We start from the raw sequence: 14,221 nt of genomic DNA on the forward strand, positions 1-14,221 counted from the left end.
CAAACTAAGAATTAGTAATGTATTTTAATTTTTAAATACTTTTCAATTATATAATTTCAGATTTGTTCAGAGTTGAAATCAAGGCTCCGAGTTAAAACTAAATTATATTCATTATGAGGGCATTCATTATATTCATTATGAGGGCATTGTGTCTATATTAACGTAGCTGCCTTTTTATATCACAATTTGTGCATTATTCATTTAAAAAAAATTAAAATAATAATTCATCATCTTAATTATTCTCCTAAATTTTTATTCTTTTAAGTGGTAAGAAGATAATTAAGACTTTAAATCATTACCTATTATGTGTTCTATGATGCATGCTATTAATCGTACTTTTTTTATTAGTCGTTAGACATGACGATAACCTACATTATATGTTTCATGGTTGCAATAATATTTTCATGTCTAATAATTCTTTAGTTATTCATTCTATTTTTACAATTTAGTTTTATATTAGTAATTAATATGTAAGAAATGACTTCAGTTTATCACTCATGGGAGAATATTCTTATTATTATCGTTCATTAATCTTATTTTCATGGCCATATTCTTAATAATAGTAGGATTATTTCAACTATCTGTATATGTTAATTTACGTGCATATTATGTTACATTATACATACATAATATAATTTTTAATTCCCGTGCTTAGCACGAGTTTATTTACTAGCAGTGGCAGAATCACATAGTAAGAAAGGGACAATAGTCTCTTTTAGTTTTAATTTTTTACATGTAAACTATATGTAAATTTTAGTTTAGTCTCCTCTAAAATTTTATTTTAATTTTAATTTATTATGTAAATATTTTTTATCTTCTTTTAATATTTCATCTAACTCCGCTCTTATTTACTAATTTATGAAAAAAAGAGGGTGTAGTAATAATAACTAATTAAAAAAGGGTTGGAATTTTTTTTTTCTAAAAATTAGGTAATTTTTTTTTTTTAGTAAACTGCAGTTACAGTAGTATCTTCTGACTTAATCAAGTGAAATTTTAAATTTAAAATTAGAATAAAATTTTAAGTACGTATTTATAAAGGAAATATAAGGAGTTTGGTGTCTAAATTATTCTTTCTATTTTAATTTTATCAATAAACAGTCATTAACACAACTATTATTTTAAACACTAATAAAAAAATATAATTATAAGTTAATTTTTTTATTTATATTGAGATTACTTTTTTATTTATATCTAATTTTCACGTACATTATCTTTTTTTTAATGCACATTTTCTTTTTTAAGATCTTCATCTATTTTTATTATATTCTTTTTTTTAATATTTTATCAATTATAACAGACCACAAATACAAATAGTACTTTCTTTATTTTTCTCACTTATTAAATTAATTATATATTAAAATATATATTTAGTTTTAGGACAAATCATTCAAATAAACTAATGACACTCAAAAATTACGTAGATCACCAAAAAAAAAAAAACGTTACGTGCATATCCCGAATCGACATCTCTATATAAATCGACACAGGTATACTCGATTTAGCTCTGCACATACTAAATCAAATCAGCATTAATCGAATTAGTATAAACATATATAAATCGAAGGAGGCTGATTTGATTTATCTTGAATGCTAAAAATCCTTGTAAAACGATGGAGGTAATTTCGATTTACTCGTTCCTACAATAATAATGTAAATGGACTAAGGGTTTCGATTTACATGGAGGGAAGCCGGTGAATAAATCTACACAATCCAATTCAATTTACTATGGTGCTTCATATATAAACGTATATAAATAGTTGTCGAATGTGAATGCTTCATCATAGTGAACCTCACAATGGCTAGTGATGAGAGTTTCTTAATTTTGGTGCACTATAGAGCGTCGATTAAGAAAAAAACGTGTTCCGGAATTAAGTTTATTAATAAGGAACCGCTTAGTATTTTTCTCAAACCTTCAATAATTTCACTGAGTTTCAGAATACTATAATCCGAAGACTGGGGCTGCAAGGCATGAAACGGGTGGAGAAGTTATTCTACAGAATTTTGATTTTCGTGTTGCGAGATGATGTGAAGTACGATTCCTTCATTATAGGCAGCGACGAAGATTTGCAAGTTTTGTTCCATTGTCGTCGGTAATTTTCCGAGGTGAGGACCCCTGAATTATTGGCCAAGTTTGTGGATGTGGTCTTTAGTTCAGGAGGTTCTAACTGGAATAATCAGCCTTCAGCCATGGCAACCTAATCTAGTTCGAGGCTTGTTGGAGCCTCTTTATCTCTGTCCGTGATTGAGCCTGAGGCAGTTTTAGTTGCCTCGCCGTCCTTCGCTGCTGATCTAAACTGCACTCGTGACAGAAAAGTGGGTGACATTGGACCCTTCGGTGATGTTGCGATTGCGATGGCCGACATTCCTGATGTGGTATCGAAATCCTGACAAGGTGGAGCACAGATGATGTAGAAGATGTATTTCAGGATGAAGATGATGGTGATGTGGAGCCTGCCATGATTGCCGATGATAGTGATAATGAGGATGCGAGGAGTACTCCAGCTGGGGGTGGGGGAGCGGCTAGTTCAGGAACTCCACAATACCCCCATATTTTTCAACTTTAGACTTGGATGCCATGAGACAGCAAGAGGAACCTACCATGCCTCAAGGCTTTGGGGCCAGAGACACACATGATACAGGAGAACTAGTTGAGTTCCAAGTTGGTCAGCAGTTTCAGGATAAAGAGAAAGCCGAGCTAAGCGTAAAGACTTACAGCATCCGACGTGGGGTTAAGTATAAAGTGTTGGAATCCGATTATTGCAACTACCATGGGAAGTGTAACGAATTCGGTAACGGGTGCACATGGTTGATTCGTATTAGTCTCTGCTAGCGCAGGGGTATTTGGGAGGTAAAACGGTATAATGGACTGCATACTTGTCTGTCCACTTCGATTTTCAGTGATCACAAAAAGCTTAATTACCATGTGATCTCGGCTTTCATACTGCCTATGATCAGAGTCAATGCTGTTGTGTCGATCAAGGTACTGCAGAATGTGATAGAGGCCCATTTTGGTTTTAGACTGACTTACAGGATAATTTTAATCGAAAAATACTTTAACCAGAATCCTTATCCGACATGCATTTGTGATTTGAATACTCTAATACACTACTATCCTTATATCAATACTCTAACCACTATTCGAGATTTACAGATTCTAACAATTATAATATTCAAGTTCTAAACGATTTAATATCATTAAACAGCTTCTAATACACTACTACCCCTAAATTAAAACTATAACTACTATTTGAAATTTAGACATTCTAATTATTCTAATAATCAAGTTCTAAGCGATTTAATATCACTAAATCATAGTTTATTTCTTACAGAAAATAAAAAAAAATAAATTTTATTTACTAACCTCTTCATGCACGCTACCAGCAATATGCGTGACTTCATCCAACCGATAGATTCGATTATTGGGTCGTCTTCCATTTTTGCGGTATCAAACTTGTAGCACAGCCTTTTTTTTTTTTTAATTTTCGAATGTGGTGGGGTAGGAAAGTGAAATGTAATTCGAATGAACTAAATTCGAATTCTATATATTGTGGGAATAAGAGTAAATCGAATTAGGAGACATAGATTTACATTGAAACCACCTTATATGTAAATCGAAAATCATTACCTAAATCGACACCACCTGTATCGATTTACTATGGATGAGCTCAAAACCATTTGCTCTCCTAGTAAATTGAAGCTCCCTGTTTTGAATTACACTCTTACATGCCAATTTAACATGTACTTATTCGATTTACTATTGTTACTTATAATTCGGCAAAGTCTCATTCAATTTACATAGTTACATACATTAGTGACATGTATGTAATGTATTTTAATTTGGGTAATTGCTGTAATTTTCTCATGCCTTTGGTTTATATATATAGGTGATTTGCCTTTAATTTCACGGCTTTACTCCATATATCATATATGTAAAGTTCTAAACTTCAAATTTAATTATGTATATTTGCTTTTTTTTTTTTTTCCTTTTTGCAATGACATATGATTAGACATGCAAAAGGATCGCAAATTATCATCAACAACTCTATTTTTATGTCAAAATATTACCCAGTACTAATAAAATTCTTCATCATCATATGACAGAAAAAAAAACACAAATAAAAAATCTATTATATACATATTTATATTTTTTTAAAAAAACATATTATGAGAGGATAAATTAAATTATCTTTTATAATATTATTTATTTGATATATATCATTAAGAATTTGTTTGGCAATTATTTCTCATAAAAAAGTTTAATTAGCTTTTTACAATCTTTTATTGTTTTCTTTATAAAGAAAAGAGATATATTAAAAAAAGAACTAAAATTTTGATTGCAATTACAACATTTATCCTTTACACTTGATTTTTTTTTTACTTTAACTCGTTTTCTATCTCTTCTCGCTACAATTTTATTTTTAAATATTAGTGTCATAATCTTATGATGAAAAACAATTGCATTTAAGAATTTAACAAAATGTATAACAATTTTAAAATTAACAGAACAAATCAAATTCAATTACAGAAAAAAATTAATTAAAAAAATACAAAGTAAAAATTACATTATCACCTTTTATTTTTATTTTATTTTTATTCTTTGAGAACCACTTTATCATACCACATGAGCAGTGCTAGAGATTTTGACTTTTAATAAATTCATTATGAGAATTTCATAAACTATGGTGCTTCTTAAGTGGTTACAATAAGAAGAAAATAATCGTACGTTGATTATAAACAGTAACAAAACTGTTTTTGTAATTGGTGGGTTACCGATTATTTTTTAAAAAATATTATTATCATTTTGTTCATATTTGTGAAGGTAAATATATTTAAAAAATGACATTACACACTAAAATCATGATTAGTTTTGATATTAATTTTTTATATTGTGTTACGGCCCAATCCAGCTGGCACCCTACCTAATCCGACCTGGTGTATAGGACTATCCAACCCGAGCGGCCGGTTTAATGGGTGTCGCGTGCCCGGACCACGACCCAGACACCTATCTTCCAGCAGCCAGCTACCTGACAGTTGGGAAAGGAAACTTCCAGGAAAGGCACCAATCCTGTGGGACCTGCCCTACTGACAGGGTTTATAGGGGAGGGCCCTACCCCTCCCCCACGGTACGTCATTATTTTACTACCCTCATAGCCATTTGTACCATCTCTGACTTGGGCGTCAGAGTGTCATTGCAGGTGGCGCCCCCCTCACGCCGCAGCAGCTCGGGAGGTCGCGAAGCCTCCGCTCTCATCCTGTAGAGCCAGACCAAGGCTGGTTCTTACCATCGTAACTTTAGAGCTCCACCGACCCGTCCGGAACCCGACGAATCGAACATTAGCGCTGTCTGTGGGGACTGGCTAGAATTGACATTTTGCTGGGTCCTGTGGAGGCAGACGACGGAGGCGAACCACGTGGGGAGGAAATGATCCCCCGAATCGGCAGGGTGGCCTCTGTGGCTTCCTCTCGCGAACGCACAAGGTCCCCCCTGCGCCAACCTGAGCTACCCTCGCGCCCAGGAGAGGTGTCCCTTTGGAGGGACAGGAAGCGACAGCGCCAGAATAATACAAGAGCTACGCCACAAGGTGCAGAACCTGGAGCGGGAAGTAGCGAGCAGAGAACGCCACCGACAAGATCTGGGGCAAGATTGTTCCCGGTCTCCCCGAGGGACGGAAGCCAGAGGGAGACGCCCTCGAAGGGACCACTCCAGACGCACCCCAACCCCCCGATCAGAATCAGGAAGCCAAGGAGAGAGCAGGGAGTTGCTGAGAAGAAGGCGAGATCCCATTATTTACACCCGACCTCCAACAAGGCATACCGTGGAGGAAAACCGAAAAGACAACAGAGAAAGACCAAGGAAAAGGTGACACCCCATAATCATGGGGGCAACCCCCTTCCATCACTCCATCCTCGAAGTACGGCTACCGAAGCACTTCGACAAGCCAACGGATATGAGGTATGATGGGACCCAAGACCCCCAAGAACATCTAACAGCCTTCGAGGCCAGGATGAACCTGGAAGGGGGTGGGTGATGAAGAAGGGTGTCGCGCCTTCCCCGTGACCTTAGCGGGACCGGCAATTTGCTGGTTTAATGCTCTCCCCCAGGACTCCGTAACAACCTTTGCGGACATAACCCACACTTTCCTGGCACAGTTCACCACGCGCATCGCCAAAGCGAAGCACCCGATCAACTTGCTAGGGGTGATGCAGAGAAGCGGGGAACCGACCAGAAGGTATCTGGATAGGTTCAATGATGAGTACTTGGAGATTGACGGCCTGCCCGACTCGGTGGCCAGTTTATGCTTGACGAACGAGTTGCTAAACGAGGACCTCAAGAAGTACCTCACCACCAAGCCCGTGTGGATGATGCAAGAAATCCAAAATGTGGCTAGGGAGTATATCAATGACGAAGAGGTTAGCCAAGTCGTGGCAGCCAACAAGCAGCAGCCCGCCTATAACCCTGCTCGTCATCCCGGTAACGGGGAAAAGGCTAAGGAGCACTCTAAGGACGGAGGGCCAGCTAAAGCTTTCAAGCCGTTCCCCCGGGTAGGGAAGTTTACAAACTACACTCCCTTGACAGCCCCGATCGTCGAGGTCTACCAGCAAATAGCCGACAAAGGCATCCTATCGAAGCCCTGACAACTCAAGGATAGAACTGGAGGGAACAAAAACCTCTATTGATACTACCACAAGGGCTTTGGCCACAAGACCCAAGATTGTTTCAATTTGAAGGATGCTCTGGAGCAGGCGATTCGGGAAGGTAAGCTAGCAGAGTTCTCTCACCTTATAAGAGAACCCAGGAGGCGGGATCATGACCGATCTGGCGATGACAGGAGCCCCGTAGCGAAACCAAGGCAAGACCCCGAGGAGGACAATGAGCACGGCCTCACCATTGTGAACGTTGTGGTCGGAAGAGACGTTGCCCCGAGGTCAAAGTCGGCATGTAGGAAGGATGCCAAAGTCTTGGCCGTGTCATCGTCTGGTCTTGCGCCCTACTCCAAGAGAGCCCCGTCAATATCATTTGGACCAGAGGACCAATGGTTTGACGACTTTCCGGAAAGCCCTCCTATGGTGATTACAGCAAGGGTGGGAACTGGCCTGGTCAGGCGAATCCTCGTAGACATCGGAGCCGACTCGAACATCATGTTCTGTAACGTGTTCGATGCTCTAGGCCTTCGAGATGTCGACTTGAGAACCCACCAACACGGTGTGGTCAGCTTAGGCGATAACTTCATCAAGCCTGATGGAATAGTCTCCCTCCCAGTCTCCATAGGAGGAGGTCGAGGGAAGAGGTTGGTCATGGCGGAGTTCGTTGTTCTGAGGGACTCCACGGCCTATAACCTCATCTTGGGAAGAAAAACCATAAATGTGTTTGGAGCAGTGATTTTTACCAAGCTACTGTTGATGAAGTTCGTTGCAGATGATAGGTCGGTTGGATCCATCAGGGGAGATTTGGAAATGGCAGTCGCATGTGACAACGCCAGTCTCTCCCTAAGAAAGAAGTCGAAAGAGGCATCCAGGGTCTTCCTAGCTGATCTAGATGTCAGGGTCGACGACAGGCCCAAGCCAGAACTTGAAGGAGACCTCGAGAAGTTCAGGGTCGGCGACTCAGAAGAAAAGTTCACCTTTGTGAACAGAAACCTCCCTCATGACCTGAAAAAACCATTGGTGGAAATGATTCGAGCAAACGGCGATCTGTTTGCCTCGACACCAGCCGATATGCCAGGAATTGACCTCCAGTTCATGTCGCACCACCTTGCCGTGAAGGCGAAAGCTAAGCCAGTGGCATAGAGGAGGAGGAAAATGTCCCAGGAAAGGGCCGATGAGGTGGCCAGGCAAACGGCCAGCTTGCTAGAAGTGGGGTTCATCCGAGAACTGGACTACCCAACTTGGCTATCAAACGTAGTCTTGGTCAAGAAAGCCAATGGAAAATAGAGAATGTGCATGGACTACTCCGATCTCAATAAGGCATGCCCCAAGGATTCCTTCCCCCTCCCTAATATTGATGCTCTTGTAGATGCGGCCGCAGGGTATCGGTTTCTCAGTTTGATGAACGCATACTCTGGCTACAACCAGATACCGATGCACCGGCCAGACGAGAAAAAAACGGCGTTCATAACACCTGGGGATACATACTGCTATAAGGTGATGCCTTTCGGACTCAAGAACGCAGGAGTTACGTATCAAAGGCTGATGAACAAGGTTTTAAGCAGTCTTATCGGCAAGACGGTAGAAGTATACGTAGACGACACCTTGGTGAAGACCAGCCAAGCTGACGACCTCATCAGCGATTTAGAGACCGTGTTTGCATCTCTTCGGCAGCACAACATGAGGCTTAACGCTCTAAAGTGCGCCTTCGCCATGGAAGCCGGGAAGTTCTTGGGTTTCATGATAACCCAAAGTGGAGTAGAAGCCAACCCAGAGAAATGTGAAGAAATCTTGAGGATGACGATTCCAGGATGTGTTAAGGACGTGCAGAGACTGGCGGGAAGACTCACGGCGCTATCCCGGTTCCTAGGCGCGTCGGCTACCAAAGCCCTTCCGTTCTTCAACCTGATGAAAAAAGGGATAGTGTTCGAATGGACCCCGCCATGCGAGGAAGCCTTCAATCACTTCAAGGCCATAATCTCAGCACCCCCTATCCTCGGTAAACCCAGGAATGGAGAAATGCTATACTTGTACTTGGCAGTGACTGATGAAGCTTTGGCAACTGTCCTGGTACGGGAAGAAGGGAAGATGCAGCAACCAGTCTACTTTGTGAGCAAGGCGTTGCAGGGTGCTGAGCTGAGGTACAGTAAGCTGGAAAAATTGGCGTACGCGCTCCTGACCTCCTCCCGTAGGTTGCGGCAGTATTTCCAGGGACATCAGATAGTCATCAGAACGGACCAAGCGATCCGCCAAGTGCTGCAAAAACCTGACTTGGCAGGCAGAATGATGACCTGGACAATCGAACTGTCTCAATATGACCTGCAGTACAAACCCAGGCATGCAATCAAGGCCCAAGAAATGGCCGATTTCCTGGTCGAAATAACGGGAAACTCCCCCTTGACACCAAGCACACGGTGGAAGCTCCATGTGGACGGAGCCTCCAACCAAACGTTCGGAGGAGTAGGGATCATCCTGGAAATCCCAACTGGAGTTGTGTGTGAGCAATCAATCAAATTTGAGTTCCCGGTGTCCAACAATCAGGCAGAGTACGAGGCCCTGCTTGGCGGTCTACATTTGGCAAAGGAGGTAGGGGCCACCAGAGTTGATGTATGCAGTGACTCGCAGGTCGTCACATCACAAATTAATGGGATGTATCAAGCTAGGGAATCTTTATTGCAAAATACTTGGAGAGGGTAAAAAAACCGAGTGAGGAATTCGACGAGGTCACGGTACAGCATGTCCCGAGAGAAAGGAACACACGAGCTGACCTCCTATCAAAACTAGCGAGCACAAAGCCAGGGACGGGGAACCGATCTCTCATTCAAGGTTTGGTAAAAGAACCAACAGTGACCTTGCATATAACCCGGGCAGACCCCTCGTGGATGGACCCGATCACCAATTTCCTGGAAAGCGGTAAACTCCCCGATGATGAAAAGAAGGCAAAAGCGCTGAGGAGAGAAGCGGCCAAGTATACAATAATACAAAGCCCACGAGGGGTGCTGCAGCCACCACATCAGAGGAAAGGCCTTAGCCCGAAAACTCGTTAAGGCCGGCTACTATTGGCCCTCAATGATGGCAGATTCCAAAGAATTCGTAAAGAAATGCAAGAGGTGCCAGGAAAATGCCAACTTTCACAAAGTGCTGGCAACTGAGCTGAGCCTACTAATGGCCTCCTGACCATTCTCCCAATGGAGTGTCGACCTGTTAGGACCTTTTCCGGTCGGCCCTGGGCAGGTCAAGTACCTGATTGTCGCCATCGACTACTACACTAAGTGGGTAGAGGCTGAACCATTGGCCAGCATTTCCTCGGCAAATTGCCGAAAGTTCATGTGGAGACAAGTAATAGCCAGATTTGGAATCCCAGAGGTCGTTATCTCAGACAACGGGACACAGTTTGCCGATAAGAAATTCGAGGAATTTATCGCCAGCTTAGGGATAAAACAGAAGTTCTCATCCGTTGAGCACCCCCAACCAACGGCCAAGTCGAGGCAGCGTACAAGGTCATCTTGCAAGGTCTTAAAAAGCGACTTGACCAGAAGAAGGGTGCCTGGGCAGACGAGTTAGCATCGGTCCTATGGTCTTATCACACAACGCAACAATCCTCCACCGGGGAGACCCCCTTCCGGCTCACCTATGGGGTTGACGCGATAATACTCGTAGAGATCGGGGAGCCGAGTCCACGACTACTTTTGGGGGGAGTTGAAGAGGCTATAGAAAAGGACTTACTGAACGAGACTAGAGAGATAGCCCACTTGTCGGAGACGGCATTGAAACAAAGGATGGTCCTGCGTTACAACGCCAAAGTACTAAAAGGAGATTTTGAGCCAAGCGACCTGGTCTTACAATGCAACGACGTCAGACTCCCGGCACCAGGAGAAGGAAAGTTGGCGGCCAATTGGGAAGTCTCATACAGGGTAAAAGAAGTAGTCGGTAACGGGGCCTATAAGCTGGAACGACTAGACGGTTGGGAAGTCCTGAGAACATGGAATGCAAGGAACCTAAGAAGGTTCTACTCCTAGAAGCCCGAGCACACCCGACGGGCATGCAATGTACCGGTTTAGTAAGACGTTTCATTTCATATTACATTACAAGATACCCTAATCGTCTCTTTTCTTGTTTCATTTCATGTTCACATTTGCATTTCATCATGATATAGTTGTGTACAGGCTGCTCTAATCATCTCTTTTCTCATTTCGTATTTCAATATTATTCAAATTATTCAAATCACTTTGCCAAGTAAAGCTAACCAATTCCATAACGGCAAGGCATCGCGGGACTGATCACCCTGGGAACCACTGAAGTCCTAAACGCTACAGCAAGCGGCTATTAAATAAGGCCAAGTATCAGGCACTCAAACGAAAAAGCCACGACCGGGCTCCGTTAATTACCAACGAAACGGCAAACAAGCACAAGCAAATAGCTAATTACCAATAAAACGGTAAGCAAACACGGTAATCAAGTTGTTAACTACCAATCAAAACGGTGAACAAGCAATTTGTTATCTACTGACCAAACGGTAAACGAGTTCGCTAAAACTACTCAAGTCTTCAAAGATCTACACCAATTACAAAAATCCAAACAAGGTACAACAAGTGAGATTACATCACTTCTTCGGTGTATCAACAATCTTGCCATCCTTGATGGTCTTGAAGACGTTGACGACTAAGGTGTCAAAGTTGGGAGCCAGCAACTTCACTTGAGCCTTGATAGCCTCCTCAGTCGCCAAGATGGCATTCTTACCATGCTTCATGGTCTCTTTATACTTTTTTCTTTAGCTCAGAAGTTTCAGCCTTGGCCACGGTCGCCGACGAGAGGGCCTCATCACGCTCCTTCTCCAGTTCTTTCAACCGACCTTGAGCGGCATTGAGTTGGCTCTCCAAAGTGAGCTCTCGCTTGGAAAGTCGCGCGACCGTCGCGTCGAAAGTCTTAACTTTCTCTTTGGAGGAAGCTAGCTGTGTCTGAAGCGACTTCACCTCAACCTTATACTTCTCATTAGCCTTGACTAAAGATTGAAGCTTGTTCTCCGACGCCCGCGCCCCAGCCCAGACGGGTTCCGCTTTCCTCGTTATGGTGGCTGCCCGGAGCAAGGTGCGATACACCCATTTGGCTTGAGAAGCAAGATCCCCACCATGGAAGAAGTCCTCCGTGTCGGACAGGAGTTGGGAATCAATAAAAGTCCCGGCATCGAAATTCTTTTCCATCACCGTGAGGACCCCCTTAGGGTGGGAGGACGGTTTCCTTTTCCTCGGGTTATCGACAACGATAACCTCAGGACCTTCACCCTGCACTTCTGCGGCCGGTTGGGGACTTGGGCCGGCGCTGGTCCCGGCCACCTCCCCTTGGGTAGGCTAGGACTGGGCCTCGGCCTCGGCAGCAGAAGAATGAGGCACCTCATTAGCATGGGTGGTAGAGTCATCATCGCTATTTTCAAGAAGAAATGTGTTGAACAAAGCATCAAGTCCAACTTGATCGCAGGCCATTGATACTACAACAACAGACGAAAGCTCGTTAGTTGGTAAAACGGTTAATCAAGTAAACAAGTAATACGAGCAAAAGACCAAGCAACCACACACCTATATAACCCCTAGCCACATCTTGATCACCCACAAGGAGGTGGAGGTTAACATGGTTCTTCCCGAAGATAGCCAACAGAACGTTGACAACCTTCTTATTCTCGAGAGATAACCCCTTGTATGTCACCTTTGTAAAGGCATTAGCCCCCGCCCCGAAACTCCAGTAGGTCGGGATGCGACGTTCCCCCTCCAACGTCAACCAAAAGGGATGCCGACCTTCGGTGGGGCGAACCTTAAAGTATTTATCTTTAAACCCGTGATAGGAATCTTCAAACAGGCTAAAGATCCTGCGACCTTGGGCCAATCGGAAAGACATGAAGCCTTTTTTGGCCCTCCCCTCTTTAGAAGGGTTTGTCAAGGTAAAAAGAAATAAGAACACCTCAACGGAGGCCTGCAGCTCTAAGTATTCACAAACCATCTCGAAACAGCGGATAGAAGCCCAACTGTTCTGGTGCAATTGAGACGACGCCACGTCACATCGGTTAAGCAGCACCATTTGAAAGGGGGAGAAGGGGATGCGGACCCCCAAGTGGGTGAACATTGCCTTGTACATCCAGATCCAATCAGGGACCCGGGGAGAGTGTAGGTTTAGTTGGAATATCCGTTCTTGGCTGGCAGGAACAAAAAGCTTATAATTAGCCTCGTCGGGACCTCCCCCGCAGAGATACTCGGCTTGTCAAAACTCCGTAAGTTCCTCCAGAGACATCTGGTTGGGGGCGTCCTTCACTTCCGAGGTCAACCAGGCATATCGGTCGTAGGGTGCTCTCGCAACGGGACCCCTCGCGACGGGACGTTGGGCCATACCTATAGTGGGGGCACCACCCAGAGTCAATCTGTGAGGTCGGGAGACCGAAACTAAAACCAGAAACTCCAGTTTGCCTATGCAGTATCTATAGTCAAGCAAGGGCTAAATCTACAGTTAAAACGAAGCCTAAAATCCAAAAACCTGGAATGGTTACCCTCCTAATATCTACCTAATATTGAAGCTAATCAAACATGCAACCCAGAAAGCGCATAGTACAGACACAGAGCCAAAACAGAAGACAAGCGGCATAATTGCAAGGTAAAACTAAAAGAACAAGGGGCGAAAAGGCAGCTTACTAGCAAGATGATGACTAAAACTGTAGCTGGGAAATCTTAGAGAGATTCGAACGAGTGGGTGATTTGCGATGAAGAATTTTGGAGGAGATGAAAGGAAGCAGAATAGATGCAGTGATAATAGGGAATTGAAAACTGAAAGGAAAACTGCCTCCTAGAAGCGTGAAAGATAGGGGCAAAGTAGTCTTTTCACGCAGGGTTCAAATCACCCATTAAGAGCATTAAATGCTCGGTGCGAAGAACGAGGCGACAAAAGGCATTCCTTCGAAGTGACGAGCCTCACTCGCGCGTTGGGGACACGCCCCTACTACAACCGACGACTAACTGATCAAGCGACGAAGCTACCAGAAGCTAGGGAACGCACCACCCAAGTTGTTCTCAACATTAGCTAGTGCGTTGGGGGTACTGTTACGCCCCAACCCAGCTGGCAGCCTGCCTAATCCGACCCGGTATATAGGACTACCCGACCCGAGCGGCCGGTTTAATGGGTGTCGCGTGCCCGGACCACGACCCGGACACGTACCCTCCAGCAGTCAGTTACCTGACAGCTGGGAAAGGAAACTTCCAGGAAAGGCACCAATCCTGTGGGACCCGCCCTACTGACAAGGTATATATGGGGAGGGCCCTACCCCTCCCCCACGATACGTCACTATCTTGCTACCTTCATAGTCATCTGTACCATCTCTGACTTGGGCGTCGGAGTGTCATTGCACGTGGCGCCCCCCTCACACCGCCGCAGCTCAGGAGGTCGTGAAGCCTCCGCTCTCATCCTCTAGATCCAGACCAAGGCTGGTTCTTACCATCGCAACTTTAGAGCTCCACCGACCCGTCCGGAACCCGAAGAATCGAACATATTGTGAAACAAAATTCAAAAATTAAGAGAGAGTTGTTTTCGCTCTTTGAAT

The 14,221-nt window shown here is 43.6% G+C and overlaps 1 pseudogene; it reads left to right on the top strand.

Moving 5' to 3' along the window:
* The first annotated feature begins 1,789 nt into the window (after positions 1-1,789).
* Positions 1,790-2,564, top strand: LOC148550932 (uncharacterized; annotated as a pseudogene).
* Positions 2,565-14,221: the final 11,657 nt, after the last annotated feature.

Source organism: Arachis ipaensis, chromosome B7 (assembly GCF_059453495.1).
Source record: "Arachis ipaensis isolate K30076 ecotype BB chromosome B7, ASM5945349v1, whole genome shotgun sequence".
Classification (NCBI taxonomy): Eukaryota; Viridiplantae; Streptophyta; class Magnoliopsida; order Fabales; family Fabaceae; genus Arachis; species Arachis ipaensis.